Source organism: Poecilia reticulata, linkage group LG12 (assembly GCF_000633615.1).
Source record: "Poecilia reticulata strain Guanapo linkage group LG12, Guppy_female_1.0+MT, whole genome shotgun sequence".
Lineage (NCBI taxonomy): Eukaryota > Metazoa > Chordata > Actinopteri > Cyprinodontiformes > Poeciliidae > Poecilia > Poecilia reticulata.
The window spans coordinates 14,475,482-14,493,713 of record NC_024342.1 but is presented as its reverse complement, the minus strand read 5'-3'; the positions used below and the strand labels follow the sequence as shown (position 1 = coordinate 14,493,713).

Here is an 18,232-nt window from a genome sequence, read left to right as displayed (position 1 = left end):
ACATCTCAATAGAATATAGAGGCGAACAAAGAGCCGAGATATCTCGCAGTAGGGGTACAGTGCGGAAGTGGCCAAACACCTGCAACCGATGTTATTACTTTAATCACACACAAAAACACACACACAACATGCAAACAGTTACTGAAAATGCTGTTACAATATGAACGTTGGGGAAACTTCATATTTTCACTTATAGTTCCTCTTTTTACATTGGCACAGACACGCGAAAGAAAACACAATAAAATAAAAACACATAAATAATTCTTAACGGTTTTCCATACATTTAATAGACACAAGCCGGTAATTAACTATATTGCACATTTCCAGCACTTACAGCTATGTTTTCTCTCCGAGCGAGAAGCGCGTGCAGACAGAAAATTCGAGGAAAACGTCCAGAAAGAAAACAACAGCAACTTACTGAGCTGGCAGATAGTTGTTGGGAGTCCAACACAGAACAAATCCAACAGAGTAATGAAAGAGGGAGAAAAAGCTCAGCCCGACAAATAACAGGGCAGTCCAGTCCCAACGAGGACAAGTCCGACACTAACAGCGCCTTGACAACCGGAGCAGCGAAAGCGAGTTCGGGGAATATGGCAAGACAAGTGATTATATAATTTTCACCCGCTCTAAGAAAGGCTACATCCCTCATTTATACCACGAGGGGGCGTCACTAGGCGACAGTAGAAGTTCTACACCAAATTTTCCAGAGGAGGAGATGAGGCCGGTGTTTTTTTGGGGGGATTTTATTGGCCAAAGATGTAAGTAAGATGTAAGTAAGCCACTTGTGGCTCTGGAGCTGCAGGTTGCAGACCCCTGATCTAGCAGATCCAAACTGGGATCGCAATACAGCTGAAGTTAAAAGTGCTACATCTTAATTTATAATTTGTTATTGAAGTAAAACTTAAAAAATGTAATTAATACAAGAGATTATTTCTTCATAGAGGGGGCATTCAAAGTCTTAAAATTTCACATTTTAAAGTTTTTTTGTTTTGTTTTTTTCTTTTTTTAAGCTCAAGTAAATAGTCAGGAGATAAGGAGGAAAGAGAACATGCTGCATCAAAGCATCAAAAATGACATATATAGAAACAAATCTTAGTTCCACCGATTCAGAGGCAGCTGTGCATCCAGTGGATAGGCAAAGCACATTTATTTAGCACCATTCATACACAGGCTAATTCAAAATATTTTTCCGAAAAAGCAAAGGAACAAAGGAAAGTTCTTCAACTCTGCTTAATCCTGATCAGGATAGTGGTTGGAGGTGAAGCCAATCTTATTGGGTGACAAGCAACACTGACCACTCTATAACTGCCAGCACAAAACATTGGCAAAGAAAATGAGAACCACTGTAGAGAAATAGATATGTAAAATCCAAGCTTTTCCATACTTCCATTAAGAAAAAGGTTCAGGAAACATGTTTTGCCGTTTCTCGATACTATTCCAGAAAATTGTTCTGAATCTACTTAGGGTGTGTTCTTTTTTTTAAATTATTGTTACTATTAACGAAAACAAAATGTTTGCGTATGCAGAAGAACACTAAAGTACCAGTGACTGACTGAAAATGTTGATGTCAAAAAGTTGAATTTGTGACAGGATCGTTCCTTCATTAAATTCTACAACCGCCTGCCATACCACCGCTTTGCCGATCTCTCCTGTCTTGCAGGAGACAACAGAAAGCAAAAGAGAGGGAGAATTTCCCTTGAGATGAATGGTGAGATTGCGCAGGCGCGAACGAGGTCGACTCATTCCGGTGGAGACGGGCTGAAAATGGCAAGTGCAAAAAAAGTGCTGCATTTACTTAATGGGGAAAGGATCAAAGATGGATAACAAGGTGGCATGGCGCGATGACATCTTACTCCTGAACGTTTTAAAATGTCGGATTATAGACCACAAGAGACCGAGTCATTTATATGAGCTAAATATGAGATCAGTTTGACAACAGTAATTTTAAATCAAATCAAAATCAACCATTTAACTAAACTTGCTGGGTGTTCAAATGTTTTGCTGTCAAATACAGAAACTGCAGTGACATAAAACACAGAGCCTGCGCTGAATGGCAATTAGTCAATTATTGATGCTAATGGGACCTCTTCGTAAGAGCAATACAATTAATCACAAACTGAGCAAATCATGATTGCAAAGCAAAAAGTGTCCCCTCTTTATCAAGCAGAATCACTACGCTCTCCCAGACAGTGTTATAAATAATTCAGCAATAAAAGCTTGCCTCTGCTTGCCTGCCTGGCTGCATGCAGCATAAAATAATCCCCTCCGGTGCTCGGCATCGATCTAAAGAGGGCGTCACCAATTAGAACAAACCTCGGGACCAAATTAAGTTCAGTCAACATTCCTGCTGTCGAAAATGCCTGCGACGGGTCAGCCTAGATCAGCCAGGGATTAGGAGGCTTCTGTCAACTATCAATAGCCATGTGCCTGCAAAGACACAAGGGGGAGGGAGGCAGTGCATGGTGTGGAGCAGGAAGGGGGGGCAGTTTCAGTGCAGATCCAGCAGCCAGCCGCTGATGCCATTTGTCCTGTCCGCGGATCGGAGGAGAGAATCACCCCCATCTACACGCGGCAACAAATGTAATCCTGTCCCGGATCCCGCCGAACGAGCGGCTCTTTATAATACAGCTTCAGAGGACAAAGTGTAAAACCCAGGGAGAGATGGAGAGGGGAAGAAAGCAATTTACCTGCGCACTGCTGCTCCCGATCAGCCTGCTGATATCACTTCCCACTCTGTGTTGCTTCCAGGGATGTCGCTCACTCGGAGCTGCTGCTTCTCCGCTCAATCTAGACGACGGGATTTGTTCACGTGGCCGCGCGCGCTGCTTGTAATTGGCGGAGCGGCGCGAGCCGTAGGTGACTGCCCCGCACCTGTGCGCTACAGCGATGCGGGGATGGGATGGCCGCTCGGCGAGTGGATCCTTCAAACTTCCTGGATGAAACGGGTCATCCCTTGTTCAGCTAAAAACCAATTGCAACACTGAAAATTAGAGTTTTTCCTTATGCATAAATGTAGTGGGTCTTCCGTGGGGTGGGAGCCTTCATCTCCAAAGAAATTCCAGTTAAAAAAAAAAAAATTAAAAAAAATTTGTAATTTAACAGAAGCTGAAAAATAGACTAAGATCAGGGGAGGGTTTTGATATGGGTTATATGGGCAACTGTCCAGGGTGGCAATAAAAGGGGGGCACACAAGCACGATAGATAGATAGATAGATAGATAGATAGATAGATAGATAGATAGATAGATAGATAGATAGATAGATAGATAGATAGATAGATAGATAGATAGATNGATAGATAGATAGATAGATAGATAGATAGATAGATAGATAGATAGATAGATAGATAGATAGATAGATAGATAGATAGATAGATAGATAGATAGATTTTTAATTTTTTAACATAACTCTTTTGTTCCGTACCCCCTCTCTGCCATGCTGTCCTGGGCAGAAAGCCCATATGAAAAAAAAATCCCCTACTTGCCTGTTTGGTTTGTTGATATTCCAGATCACAAGCTATTATAAACATAAAAGTAAAACATGATCATAATAATGATATTAGCTAAGTGTAGGCTACATCTGTTCCACATCTGTTAGTAGTATGACTGACAGATTATCCCTGCCCTCTTTGAATGTCATTTCAATAGAGTGCTGCCATTATCAGATTTACAAACCCAGGCATTAACCTCATAACTTACAGTCTACATCAACATGCAACAGCAACACAGACATGAGGGGAAAGAAGCTGCCTAAGTCTAGTGGACCAATATATATATATTTTTAATCTCAGAGCGTAGCGCAAAAGTCTACTTACACATATGGGTAATGTATTGCAACATTCCTGCACATTTTGGCTTGAAGGTTGCATACCAGCCTGGAGCAGCCCAGCGAATACAGACCATACCTCATCTCCAGTTTAGCCTGCACACTCCAATATACCATGTACACACAGTTTTTCATTTACCTACAGAGGCTACGGCATAGAGCAGTCAATGGTGCAGGAGTATTTTTAGATTTCATGTGGGTTGCAGATGCTGCTGTACTCAATAGCTCACAACGATCAGAAAGCCAGAAAACCTTTTTCTTTTCTTTTTTTTTTTTCCTGGAACATTTAATGCTATTTAATTCCCTTTCAGAATTCCTCATCTATATTTGTCCTTAAGTGTTGAGCTAATTAAAAATAATAATAATAATAATAATAATAATTGTTGTGTATCAAACACTTTTCTGACTAAATCAAATATAAAACATAACTCTGTAGTGCCCTTAAAAATTTGCTCTACTTCAGTTCAGTTTTACTAGCCACACGTCGGCCTGGTAACGACCAGAAATTAGTTAAATCCAAACTGACTGACAACATGGAGCAGATTAAAAGATAACAAAAAACATCACATCATGTTTATTTAAAGGTATTCAAGAACAGATGGGACACATTGTTTATTTGTTACATCTGTCCTAAGAAGATTCAAAAGTTATTTTTAAGGTTATAGTTAGAATTATTATTCACACATGGAGAAAACATGGAGCTGCGGTGAATCTTACCAGGAGTTTCACATTATTAGAGAGTTTCAAGGCCAAAACAACTGCTGATCAAAGAGTAAACATATTCCCAATTTCACAATTTTTAAGAAATGTCTTAATGATCCCCTTCCAGGAAAATTTTATTCCAACTGAGGAGTCAAAAGTGGTAGCTTTTGGAAGGAGTGCATCCTATTAATCTAACGTAAAACTGACCATGAAAAAGGTCATCTTAGCTACATTCAAACATGGAGGAGCCAGTGTGATTCCTGGTCTGTCTGCTGTTCCAGAACAACTCGTTGTAATAGATGTGGCTAAATTTAAACAGTCGCACAGAGAAGAGTGCAGCAAAAGCAAACACACCTGGGAGCAAACTGTCACCAAGGGTGGTCAAAGTTTTTAGGTTTGGGAGTCAATTATTTTTTTTCCCACCCTATAGGCTCAGTGGGTTTGAATAGCTTTTGTTTGTAAGTAAATAAAATCACGACTTGAAAACTGCATTTTGTATTTACTGAGGCTATCCTCGGTTGTTTTTATTGAGATGAAATATTTAAGTAGGACAGAAAAAAAAAAAGAAGAGAGATTCAGTGTGGGGAGCGAGGATTTTTTTTTGAATGTATTTTTATTTTAAATCCTTGTTTTTAATTGGCCCTTGCAGATTAGACGCTGAAATGGCCTCCTGGCTATTGGCATTGAGGCTCTGTGTTTTTCCCCTAACACAGCTTTGGCCTGAATTAAAAGCACATTGGGTTTTTTAGGGCACCATTTGGATTGAATGTAAGACACCTGGCAGAAAACCTACAGAAAATATTCTTGCTAGCATACATATAAATCTCAAACACATTTACAAAATTGAAGACACAGAACTCAAACGTATGCTGCATTTTACATCATAAATTGGTCGCCTCTTCACAAGGTTTGAAGTGGAGGGGTGGAGGGGGTTACTGTTTTTGAGAACAAAAGCTAAAGAGCAGAGAACAGACCGACGTTCCCTCCTTCTGTTTCCCTCTATTCTAACCTTTATCCATCATCTCTTCATCCCCCCACCATGCACCAACACAAACGCCTGCCATCTGACACCCCCCTCCAAGGAGTTGTTCAAGAGCCGCTTTTTAAAAAAAAAAAAACCCCCCACACACACACATATGAGCTGCTCATCTTAGTGAGGATCATGTCTCATGCTCTCCCCTCTAAAGTGGAGAACCAGGCCAAATGGCACAGAGAAACAGACGGGAGGGCAGACGAACAGACACTATTTCCCATCGCTAATCAGGCCGTCGTGCACATCAAAACAGAATGCAGGATGATGGAGAGGGACTTCCTGTTGGTGGACGGTGCAGCAGAGGACGCAGCGTGAGGGCATCAACCGTTGGTCACTTGGTACGACGCCACCTGGCTGTGCCACCGCAACCAGGACCCTGGGATTTGTGTGTGCGTGTGGAGCCTCGCTGGGTCGGTCCGAGCTCGGACGGGCGGCAGATGGCGGAGCCAGTGTGGGTCGAACATACGAGCAAGGTGGACTCGCACACATGGATGCACACCGACTGCTCTGCCTGTGGTTACACAGTCAGAGCTGCCAAGAGGAGTTCAACAAATGCTAATCTGACAATCACACTCGACCAAGCGTTTGTAACTCTGAATAAATGTAGAGATTTATTCATATCACTTTTGATTTTATGTGATAGACTGACATATATTAGTGTCCGTGTAGCAAAAAGAAAAAAAAAATTTTTTTTTTTATTACAATACCCATCTTCAGCCCCCCCTGAATAAATACTTCAAAGAATCGCCTTTTGCTGCAGTTACAACTGACAGACTTTTAAAGTGTGACTCTGCCAGCTGTTGACTTACGCAGTGAAATTTTCACCCATTTTTAATTTGCAAAACGGATCAGGTTCAATTAGACGGAATGCTTAGTGTCTGTAAGGACCAATTTTTTAAATCTTGAGACTGATTCCCAATTAGATTTATTTCTGTGATTCTACAGCTTTTCTTTCCAAAGATAATTTTCTTCCTGCCACCTTTGCATCATGGCACAACTAATAGTCTATAGTCATCTCACTGACAGCTGTGGATCATATTTATGCAATAGGTGACTTCTGAAAGCAATTTGTTGCACAGGGTTGTATTTAAAGTTGTCAGAGTAAAGGGGGTTGTGTACATTTTTCAGATTTCCATTTGAAAAAAAAAACATAGAAAAAAACTGTGTGCTTTTTTCCTTCCTGTTTTACAATCATTCAATATGATCTATCATAAAAAAACAAAAAAAAAACTAATTGTAGACATTAAATTTTGCAGCAAAATACAAAAATGTTTGGAAGGATGTGAACAAGTTTGCGAGGCACTTTGTATCCAGAAACTCACTCACACAGCGCTGACTACTTAAAATTAAATAAATCTAAATGTAATAGTTAATGATCTCAATACTGTATAAACAAACAACTGAGCCATCCAACCCATTCCTTTATGGACTCAAACTGACTGATGCAGAGGCACATGTGTAGTTGTAGCACTGTGGCTGAGCAGCTGTCTCTGGAGTGGAGGACATCTCTTTTGTTGGAGAGTGATGGATGGACTTCTGCAGTGGACTATAGATTAGGAGAGAAATGTACCCAACCCACACTGTGCACCTTTATTACTACGGTCGACGGAAAAATGATGTTTTGGAGGAGCTCTGTGAACAACAATACGTTTTTCCTGTGGTCTTTTTTTTTTCTCCGTTGCGTGGAAGGTGAGAACAAAAGCTGTCAAATTAGTATCATGCCAAATGAGCAGATGATGACACGACACCTCCACAATACTGGTATTGTGTAAAGAAGATTGATTTCCTCTGAGATCATAAATGTGTTTACTTTAGGAAAGGCTGCTTGCTGTTAAGCCTCGGATAAGAGACTGAGAAGTTGCTGCACACATAAACACGTCCATCTACCCACAGTGTAAATGTGGTGGATTTGTGAAGAGCTTGAGATGGACTTTGGTTTAAAAAACAATTTTAAACCATGGTGGTGATATCCACTAATCTGTGCACAGGTTGTTTCGGTGTTTCTTCCCTTCTTGTCTCCAGCAGATGTGTGTTTCTCACCCGCGACTCGTTAATGCTCATCAAGAGGAGCTGAAAGACGGTTGACTCACTAAGACAATCACCAGATCATTTTGCTCAGTGTCAATCTATTTGTGTTCTTTGCCTCCTGTAGTTCTGACTCTCGCCCATTATTGTCACCTATGACAGGAACCGGATTCATCGTTGATGTCGGCGGTCTGGACTCCAGTTTTTTGTATCCTGATCCCTAGCATCATTATGGAGATCACTTACTTCCTGGAAACTGTTCATTAGTCCCTCCTCCAGTGTCAGTAGCCAGTTAATGCCTGGTTCAGCTCTAACCAAGTTGGGTGTGTCAGTTTGGGGTTCAATTCCCTACGTGTTTTTTTGCATGTCTTCCTCCATTGTCTTGCTACTCATTTCTTGTCTGATCCTCTGCAAATAAAGGACACTAGTGCCAGAAAAACTAACATTCTATTAAATATTTATATAAACTCTTCTATTAATTTCAACAGTTGTTTATTCTATATATATATATTTTTTTGCTTTATGGTAAATTGGTAAACATTAAAACTTTTTTTTTTGCTTTAGTATTCCACCGTGTACATTTCTTTAAAAGAGCTTTTAAACTGACTTACTGTTTCCACTTAGCACTAACTCATTGACCTCTGATTTGATTTATTTGCTAATCAACATTGTCACATTGTCGTTGATTTGCTTGAAGATGACATTGTCACGAGCAGATGAAACAATAGACTGTCGATACTTTCAGCTGCATTCTCAATAATTAAAATAAATACTGTGAATAAGTCTCAGACAGCATTAAGCATGAAATACTCAATGCTATTGTAGTATTGCTTTTTTGTTTTAAAAGCAATTGGATCATGTTTAAATGTTTGCGTTAATAACATGACACAATAAGATTTTACTCAAGGTTATACCGTGAGATTTTCATGCTGTGCCCATTCCTAGTTATAATGTAGAAAACATTTTCATTCATCTGAAAAAGCCCAAGTGCAAGATATATATATTTATATATAAATTCTTATTAGGTCAGCCATAAAATGATACAGCATCCACAGAAAGAGTGTGGAAGTGTGCCAGGTGTGACTATCTGTTATCAGTGACAGGTGACGGTAAAGTGAAGCCAACCTGTTTTGGACTCCCCAAAGCCTTCAGCTATTAAATAACAAAAGAGACATGAGCTTGGCTTGTCGTGTCTTAATGACTTCAAACTGAAGTGCATTACTTTCTTGATGACTTTCTCAAATCGTACCCTTACCGTAACATGTTAGATGTTACATTCCCCACAACAACATGCTACCCTACCTTGCTATTTTTGAAATGTGTTTCCTAATGTAACAATGTGATTCCCACTCCTCTTGAGACGACAAATCCGCTTAAGGTAAATATTTAAAGAGGTTTCTGCAAGATGAGTAATACCTGAATGACAAGGACACAAAGAGCACGGTGCTTTGTGCAGCTCGATGCTGTCAGCCTTGTTCTGAGCTTCCGTCTAACTCCTGTGACAGAATGACATGAATACCCATCAAAAATGTTGATATGCTCTTTGTTTTCCATTATCCTCCAAGATCAAAACACACAGAGAAAAACACAACAGTAAAAATCCCCATTTTGCAAACCTAATAGAGAAGTTAATGCTTCTAGGGAAAAAAAATCACTTCTATTAGAAAACATACACTATTTTACAATCATGTAGCATGTCTTTATCATAAGGTTGTTTAAAAAAATATATATATATGAAAAGGCAGAAATTCTGAAAAGACACAAAGAAAATCTGCTTTGATATGCATACCTATAGACACTCAAACACAGAGGCTGCAGAGATTTCAGAGGTCAAACTGTACAGCCGCAGAGAGAGCAGACTATTGTCTTGATGATGCAAAAGTGTGAAACCATCCATTCCTGCTGTAATGACTGGTGTACCAGGCTTTTATTAACCAGCCCGAAGTGTCAGAGGCCTAATCTCCATCCTCAGGCCCTCATCACTAAACCAGATTGACTTTACTGATGTCACAGCTGTAGCGTCTGATTGTGGGTTCATGAGAGCTTAGATGGTATAAAAAGAAGGAGCGAGACAGTGCACGATGTTTTGAAGCTTCATCTGTGTCAGAAAAGGAAAGGTGTTTTCATACCCTCTGAAGCTTTTATGCTCTATAGAACAGTGTGTACTATACACTTTGTAAAGCCTAAATTAATGGAAAACATTTAAAATTTAAAAAGTTTCAAACCATCTGTGTTTGGTTTGTCTTACTTTCTAAGAAAATAGTAAAAAAAAAAAAATGTTCTAGGGGAACTAAAACTTTAACTAACCACTCTATGTATACACATGTTTATCAAGCTAGTGTGGAAATGTGTGAACTCATACAGAGGATGGAGGATGGAGTAAAAATGTTCTTAATAACTCGACAGCAGTAAAGTCCTGAGGCCTGACGGCGTTATCTGGAACACACTTCAAAGTCTGAGACTCCGAGTGTGGAGGATCTAGAGTGGATACGATTTGTCTCTGAGAGGTGTTTTGGGCTGTCCATCAAATGTACAATGACTTTACCTCTCAAAATCAGCTATGGGTTTGACACGGTAAGAGGGGAGACAGAGATTTGGACAGGCGCATAGGTGGAACACCAAACATTCGTTCTGATCACAGTATTGATTTCCATCTTGTCATTTTCAGCTCTGGCATGAGGACAAATATCCAGACTGTTTAGCTTATAGCCCATCTCTTCAATCCAGTGATAGCAACCACCTGCTTATTCCCTCCACCTTCCCCCCACATCATCACTCTCCTTTCATCTTCTCCCATGTTTGCATTAATACATGTGATTCCTCTCCCTCCAGCCCATGGGATTTTTCTCCCATGCAAGCTCCTATATGTTCACCTATTACTTCAAAGCTGGAAAAGATAGATGTAGCTGGTAGATTAGTAGACAGACAGACAGATGGATTAAGCTTCATCTTGTCCTGTGTATAATAAAATTGTATTCCAAGCCACATATCTTGTATTATTTAATCTCTTATTACAGTTGATTCTCAGTTTACAATCTGATTTGGCATGATGCTTGATAAATTGTTAAAAAGTGTATTTTAGAGTTGAGTATTGAGAACAATATCCTCTGGGATTCATTAAGTTCTCTATAACTGGCTTGACTTCATGAGACTCCTCTCCTCCTGCCCCCTGTTCTGTTAAAAGTCATTAAATTTCTCTGTCTGCCCTCAACTCGCTCTGCTAAAAACATTAGCATAAAAATTTTGCTCATCCAGCTCCCTAATGATTATGATTCAGCCTCTGAATTCTCATTGCAGCATGGATAGTTGGGGGGCTAATCCACTTTTATTGCGTCGCAGGCCTTTTATTTAAGAAACAATTTAACATTGGATTTAAAGGTGTTAACTGCAGTTCAGTTTTAGAGAGGCAGCTGTCTCATTATTTTTAGACAATAATAAGCACAGACAAACACATATATCTTTGTGATTACGAGCACAATCCATGAATCACAGGGCCTGTAGTGGTTTACACACGCACAAGTGTTTTTAAAGTTAAGTTATATCACACATCTCATAACATAACAGCCAGTGAAAGTGGAAATAAATGAAATGAAATGAGGAAACAGATCATACAGCATCAACAAATCAAGATATTTTTCTCATCAGCTTTTAAGAACATAAAAAAATAATCTTTGTAAGCTCATAAATAGAAGAAAACTAGAAATAATGTAAACTTTTCAGAGGAATATTTCATTAATAAGTCAACTTTGCGACACTTCTCAAACTGTTTCAAGCTGTCAGGACAACTTTACTTGTCGGCTTGTATTTCATAAATAATCAAGCTGTGAAAAATGAATGTTTTCAGAACAGTTTTCGGGAAAGTCGAACAGCGAACCTGTGACATTTGAGCTGGTGAATTATTCCTAAATATAAAGCTCGACATGCGGTGCAATAGTCACACCTAAAACGGCTCACACCCCACTGCGAATTACCTTTGTTGGGAAAAGATAGAAGCCAGCAGCTGCTTCAGCTGATTCAATTAAATGTGACTGTATAACATGTGTTCTACAAACAAGTGAAAAATTGATGTTTTTCCACATAAATTTTAAGGTTAACATGACATAAGAGTGAATATTTGGAAGTGTGTGCACGTGCATTGACCCATTATCAGCAGCAGTGGAGAGGTCCACTTGTTCTATTTAATCTATGGGGCATTCCTTATTTCTACGTTATCTGTGAGATGCAACATTACATCATTGTAACAGTTTGTTAGGGGATCATTGCTGACCAATTAGAGTGCTCTAAGGTCCACGGTCTGATGAAACATTGCAGCTTAACTGCTGCAGTACTCAAAGTTAATAAGCCACGAGGGTGTCGTTAATAGAGGAGGAAGATGATGAAAATTTGTCATTGATCTGAAAGCAAAGTTAAATTTACTTTTACTCTGAACTCAAATGACTTTTTTTTTTCATTAATTCTTTCTTCTCAGCATTTTTAGTTCTATGATGTCTGTAAGAATTTAACTGCGGCTGTTCCTTTCAAAACTCCAAGAGAGCTCAACTCAACCTGTCCGTCCGTCCGTCTGTCTGATCTGAAAAAGATGCAGTAAACAGTGTGTTTTGCTAGTGTAAGTACTTTATCAATATCTACATTACCAACTATATTAAAGTAAGCCTTTTATTTTTAAAAAATTGAAAATTGTTTTTTGTGCCTTAATTTATTTTGTGATCATGTGATTTATTTGTATTCCTTTTTTTAATTTCAGTTTTTAAAATCCCAGATTTTGCACATAATTTAATATTTTTGGTCCGACTAATTTTTAAATCATAAATCCAATGTTCTCACTCGGTACTTGAGTAGCCTTTTTACCAAATCCTCCTTTTTTCCCCCACACATACTTAAATCACTTCTTGGAAAGAAACATTTATTTTTGCTTGAGGAAACATTTTGAAGCAGTGCTGGTCTTACTTGAGTACAATGCTTCGATACTCTACCCACCACTGATCCTGACAAATGAGGGTTACTTTACAATCAATGAAACATTGTTAAATTAGGAAAGTTAGGAATTACACAAATGTTTTAATAAAGAGAAGTGCAAGGTTGCTCAGTTGGTAGAACACCATGTGCAGAGGCTTTAGTCCTTGACATGGTTGTTTTGGGTTTGCTTGCCAGTCCCAGGCCATTTTGATGAGTGTCTTTCCATCTTACTTTCTGTCCATTTAATGTTCAATAAAGGCCACTAGTTCCAAAAAGTATTTAAAAAAGAGTGGTTCTGAGGGCTTACATGATTAATTTGCCTTCAAGATAGATGGTCTGTGAGGAAAAGTGTTTTTTTTTTGTACGAGTGTGAGGGCATCTGTTCTTTGATCTGCAGGCTGAAGCTACATTCACACCTGCTAGGTTTTTCTTCCAGACTCTCAGAAGTCTGTCACTGCCACATTTCCTATTCCTTTCCCGCTCTCGTACTTTCTTCCTCTTCATCTGTTTACTTTTTTTATTATTATTCATTGTTCACATACATTTATTTCTCCTGTCTGTGTGTGATTTTTGGGCACAGATTTCTTTCCCACAGAGATGTTATTCATTCTTCTTTTCAAATCCCTCAAGGTTTTTGATCTCTCCTTCTCATTATTTCTCCCTTTTCCTCAGTCCAATGCTCTTCAGACACTGTCTCTTTTCCAAATGATATGCTGCTTTTTTCTATTATAAAATAGTGTTGCTTTTGTCATGGCAATTTTTTTGTTGCATATCCTTTTATTAAACAGGATACAAAATCCCCAAGAAAACATCTTGCATCTGTTTAGTTAAAAAGAAACTGTAACAATTGATGGCATCTTGACTTCTTAAAGAAGGGTAATATTTTGGAAAACTCAAACCATTCTTTGTATCTTCAAATGAAGGACCAAAAGGATGATTTAAGTTTGGAAGGATGGATAAAAGTAAGAAATTGGATTTAACTGTGGGACGTAAGAGTTTAAGTCAGCAACAGCTTTTACAATTTAGGCATAACTTTGGTGGAATGAGTTGTGAATATTAATAAGTACTTATGTGAAGAAAGTGATGACAGACAATTGAAAAAGATTTTTATAAAATTATAACATGTCAACCCACATAAAAATGGATTTGTAGTGCAGTAAAACAATATTTTCCCCTTTACATTCTATTTCTGCTCCTTAGTCATATTTTAACTAAACACTTTTTAGTTAACATATGGGTGTATGTGGTAAAAATTTGTGTATATTTATGGCATAAAATAAGGATTGAAAACATCATCAGTTTTACAATAAGATACATTTCTGAAGGTAGAACTGACACCAGATGTTAGTCTACAAATGCAAATAATTAAATTGAATGACAGAAAAAAAAAATTGCAAAACACCAGCTGACATCTATCAGGCAAATTAATGTTAACTGTGTAAGTCCTAACTGATAGCTTGTAGAAAGGAGCTCGTCACATAATATCTCATGATGTGCATAACCACTGAGCTCTTTCAAGACCTTAGCAAACATTACTGTTGCACACGTACTGATGGTGTTGACTGTAGATTCATTTACAAACTACTGAAGGTCCCAGTGAACAGTGGAGCCATAATTCATAATAATTAATTTCAATACTAAAATTTAAAAAATGAAGAATTTCTTGTATCAATCTTTGTGCAACAGTAAAACCCACAATGACACATATCAAGGACAAGCATTTCTTTAATATGTCTGGTTCAAAATGTTTGTACTTTTTCTTTAGCCAGGGCTTGACACTAGATTCATAATATATATATATATATTAAAAAAATCCAACTGAAATGTAGAAGATGTTACATATCGCTGTTTTACAGCTTCTGCTTGGAGCCACAAGTAAATTCTTGCTCATTATATGCAAGTAATCAGTGATTGTTTGTATTGATCTATAGCCTGAAGGAATGGGGTAGCACAGGGGACAGCCTGCATCATAGACTGAAATCAATGCTTTCACACTAATTGGGTTGGGATCCACTGGTAGGGAGAGCTTTCCATAGAGAGATTTGTCAGGGATGAGGTCATTCATTCAGGAAGAAACCAAAACATATTTAGCAAATAAGAGTACGGAACTATAAATTTAATCTGAAAAGGCCTTTAGATTTTTTTGCTCAAATAGATTCACTATGTATATGGAGACAGTTAAAAAAAAAACTTGGTGGTATAAAGAGTTGCTATGGAATTATTTACTCATTACCAATTACTGGGAAGCAGCCCGAGGAGCATTGTAAATTATATACCATTACCACTGTGAAATGGGCTCACCTTAAAATTAGTGAGCTATTTAACTTTATTAACAGAATGTGTAGAATTTTTTCTGGAGAATGCACTGCAATACAGAGTACTACAGATTAAGTATATTATACATATTGTTTCAAAAGGAATGCACTTTAAGATATATTGAATTTTTTAAGAAATTCACTGAAGGACAACGATGACCAAACTAACACCAACACTAAAATATGCATCAACTCCTGGAAAACACATCAGTCTCTTTATTTTCAGTATTGGAAGCTTCAGTTAAAAAAAAAAAACAAAAACAGAAAATGAAAATGAAATATGCATGGGAACATTTTATGACTAAGAGGAATACACTGTCATATTTGAAGTAAACTATTGATTCAAACTGCATTATTTCTAATTTAACACAATATGAAACTGTTGTTGAAGGAGTCTGGACCAGTATTGCAGTAATAGGGAAACAAGAATGTACCATCTGTGAATTTGTTTATCAGTGGTTGTGCAAAAACAAGAGAATTGCTAGTTTAAGCGTTGTTGGTTTGACCAGAAATGGCAGAATGTAGGACTTTACTTAAAACAAATTTTCAAAAAAATGAATGTGTCTTAAATCAGAGATGGTAGATCCTATTAGCGAGTGTTATCCTTCCTAGGGGTTTCTTGGGAGAACACTTTTAATTTCAATGAATCAGTGATTGATGGCTACTACAGAATTTGAATGAAGAGATGATTAAACCATCTGAATCAGAGGTTTTGTATCAGGAGTGCACATCTAAATCACGCAAGACACGGCCCCAAGAAAAATTACTCACCTCTGTCACTTGATAATCTGAGAAAAAAATCTGAGCTCCTTTGCCATTTCCCTGATATTTCCTACCTCCTGTCTGCATGAATACATTGCTCCTGGTCAGAAACGACCAATCAGAGCCAGGAGGAAGGTCTTAGCACTGTCAATCATGCGCGTGTGTGCGCTGTTCAATGTTCTAACAGTGGAAAAACAACGTATCATGCAGGAAAACTGTCAGATTTTACCAATATTCAAAATCAGCACTACATACTGCAGTGTTTATGTCTAAAATTGTTTTTTATTGTCTTACTGATTATAAGAATGTTAGCCTTAACATGGGACAATGATGAAATATTTAACTTTTTGTTTTCAAACAGCAAAGCAAAATAACCTGTAGCCTACATTAGGTTTGATGTTTATTTCCAGCCTTAATAAGCTGTGTGGCAAAACAATATTGCCAGAAATAGTTTTGTCATCTGCAATGAAATATTGGGTGCTGCTATTACTTTAAATAGGTCAAAGTTTGAACCTGAACAGTTTCTCTTGTTCTGTTGGAAAAGCGCTGCTCTAGTGTTCTTCAGACATAAAGAAAATCAAGGTACACACTGTTTCAATTGCAATAAGGTCTTACTTTCCTATTGCTGCTATATTTAGACGGCTGCATCAGAGCTATTTTATATTATCTTTGTTCTTAGAGTCCCAGTGGACCAGAAAACTGAAGAAGTATTTTACCAAAAATCAATGTAAAGCAACTTATTCTGGGCCCTTGCAATTATCTTAAACTTGCAGCCAGTTGGGCCCCAGATTTATGGTTTTGCACATAACACTGATGTTAAATCACTTTATGGCTGAGACCCAGATCATATTTCTGAATTACTGTCTCCCCACCAACCACTTCATTGCTTTACATTGGAAAAAAAAAACACTGCAGCTTTTGCATTCAGGAACAGCATGCAGAATTACACCTAAGCAGTCTCTCTGTGGTTATCTTTTTGCAACTGCTCTCCTACTGAATATGCTAAATAATAGCTCACTCCATTTATTATTATGAATGCCACATTATGTCACAAGAATTTCTCTTGTTTATGTATGGTTTCATTGCTCTGTTTGCATTTTCTGTATTGCATGGAAACAACAAAACGCCCAGGTGTTTCTCAAACAGCGACAAGCTTGAAAGAAAAGGGTAAAGGCAGCTGGTCAGGTGGCTGGTATAAATCTTCTTATAAATGATGATCCTTCTGGAAATGTCAGAGGATCCTCACTCACACATATTTGTTCTCCTTGCAGACTCCTTCAGACACAAGGCAATCCCCAAACACTCTCCCCAACCTTTACCATGATAACTACATGTTCTTGATTTCTACATAAAGCCCAAAAACAAGACTCAGCCTTCGTAAAAGCGATCTGTTTCAGCTATTTGGGTCAATCCATTTTATTTCAAACTCCGACTGCTAAGCATAAAATGTTATTCATACAAGCATTTCATTTAAGTGTGCTTTGGAATGACAAATGTGGCAACTTGGAGAATCCCCTTTTTTCTCTGCGAGTTCAGTCACAGCTGCGATCCAATATTGAAGTGCATAAAGTTACATTGTTGGCCAATGTTTTGCAGCTAACAAGTGTCATCGTGAAGCACTTGACAAAACAATCGAAACAATTTGTTCCAGTTGTATGGAATCAAACCAGTTAATTCTATTCCAATCTAACGAAAGAATCGTTCAGATGTAGTTGGATATAGTCAAACTTAATCCAAATTATTATTCCATCAGATCTCATTTCTGTACTCATACCAGGTTGCAAAAATCTACCTATTCAAGAAAGCTCAAATTATTTTATTGAGTCATTGAGTTTTCAGCAATCCCTGATTGTGAGAGAACATGTGGTGACAGATGAAAATAACTACTTCCTTTTACCAAGCAGAAACGTTTGGCAAAAGGGACAATCTGCTGTGACTGCATGGCTGAAAGTAGAGAGGGAAAAAACAGTAAGTGTATATATGTGACACAGCCAAACACCCAGGCATTGAGCCAGAGGCACTTTCTTTAAGAAAGAAAAAGAGAGAAAGCAAAACACCACCGAAACAAAAAAGTTCTGTCATTGGTTTCATTTAAGAAAGACTCATAAAATGTTATTCAAGAGACACAATTAAATACAGAATATGTGAGCTATAGGATAACTTTCTAATGCAACAAGTCGGAAAGAGTAAATACAGATGTAAGACTTTGTACTTATCTGGTTAAGTCACCTGTGACAAAGGAATCAGTGACTTTGAATCTTTACAATTAGATAGCGCATCAGAATTAGGTTCAACTCAGGAGGAGCAAGGGAAACAATGTGTTGAACAAAYACATTTATTACACATTTTGACAATAATGAAACAGAACCAAATAGTCGTCCTAAGTCAAGTCAGTCAAGTTCAAAAGTCTTTCCTTTCATTTGTTTTCAGTTCAGTTCAGTTTTCAGATCTGAATGTTATRTGGTAGCTACCCGGGTAGTGTTAATATGTGCAATCCCACCGATCAAGTGGAACAGAAGAAGGTTCTTCTTTGACGTCGTAGTAGTCACAATGTCAATCTGCTCTTTTGGATCCTGGCTCGCCGTTCTTCACGCGATGTCTCTCAACAAAAAAAA

General features: G+C 38.0%; 1 protein-coding gene across 6 annotated transcripts in view; it reads right to left on the bottom strand.

The window, feature by feature from the left end:
- strbp (spermatid perinuclear RNA binding protein) overlaps nt 1-2,844 on the bottom strand; it is an 88,069-nt gene extending 85,225 nt beyond the window's left edge. For 4 of the 6 annotated variants that reach the window (XM_017307885.1, XM_008424015.2, XM_008424014.2 and 1 more), the window contains exon 1: nt 419-567. The gene's annotated coding sequence lies outside the window, so the exon portion shown is untranslated. The other 2 variants (XM_017307886.1, XM_017307888.1) reach the window with 2 other exon arrangements.
- Between the last annotated feature and the right edge of the window lie 15,388 nt (nt 2,845-18,232).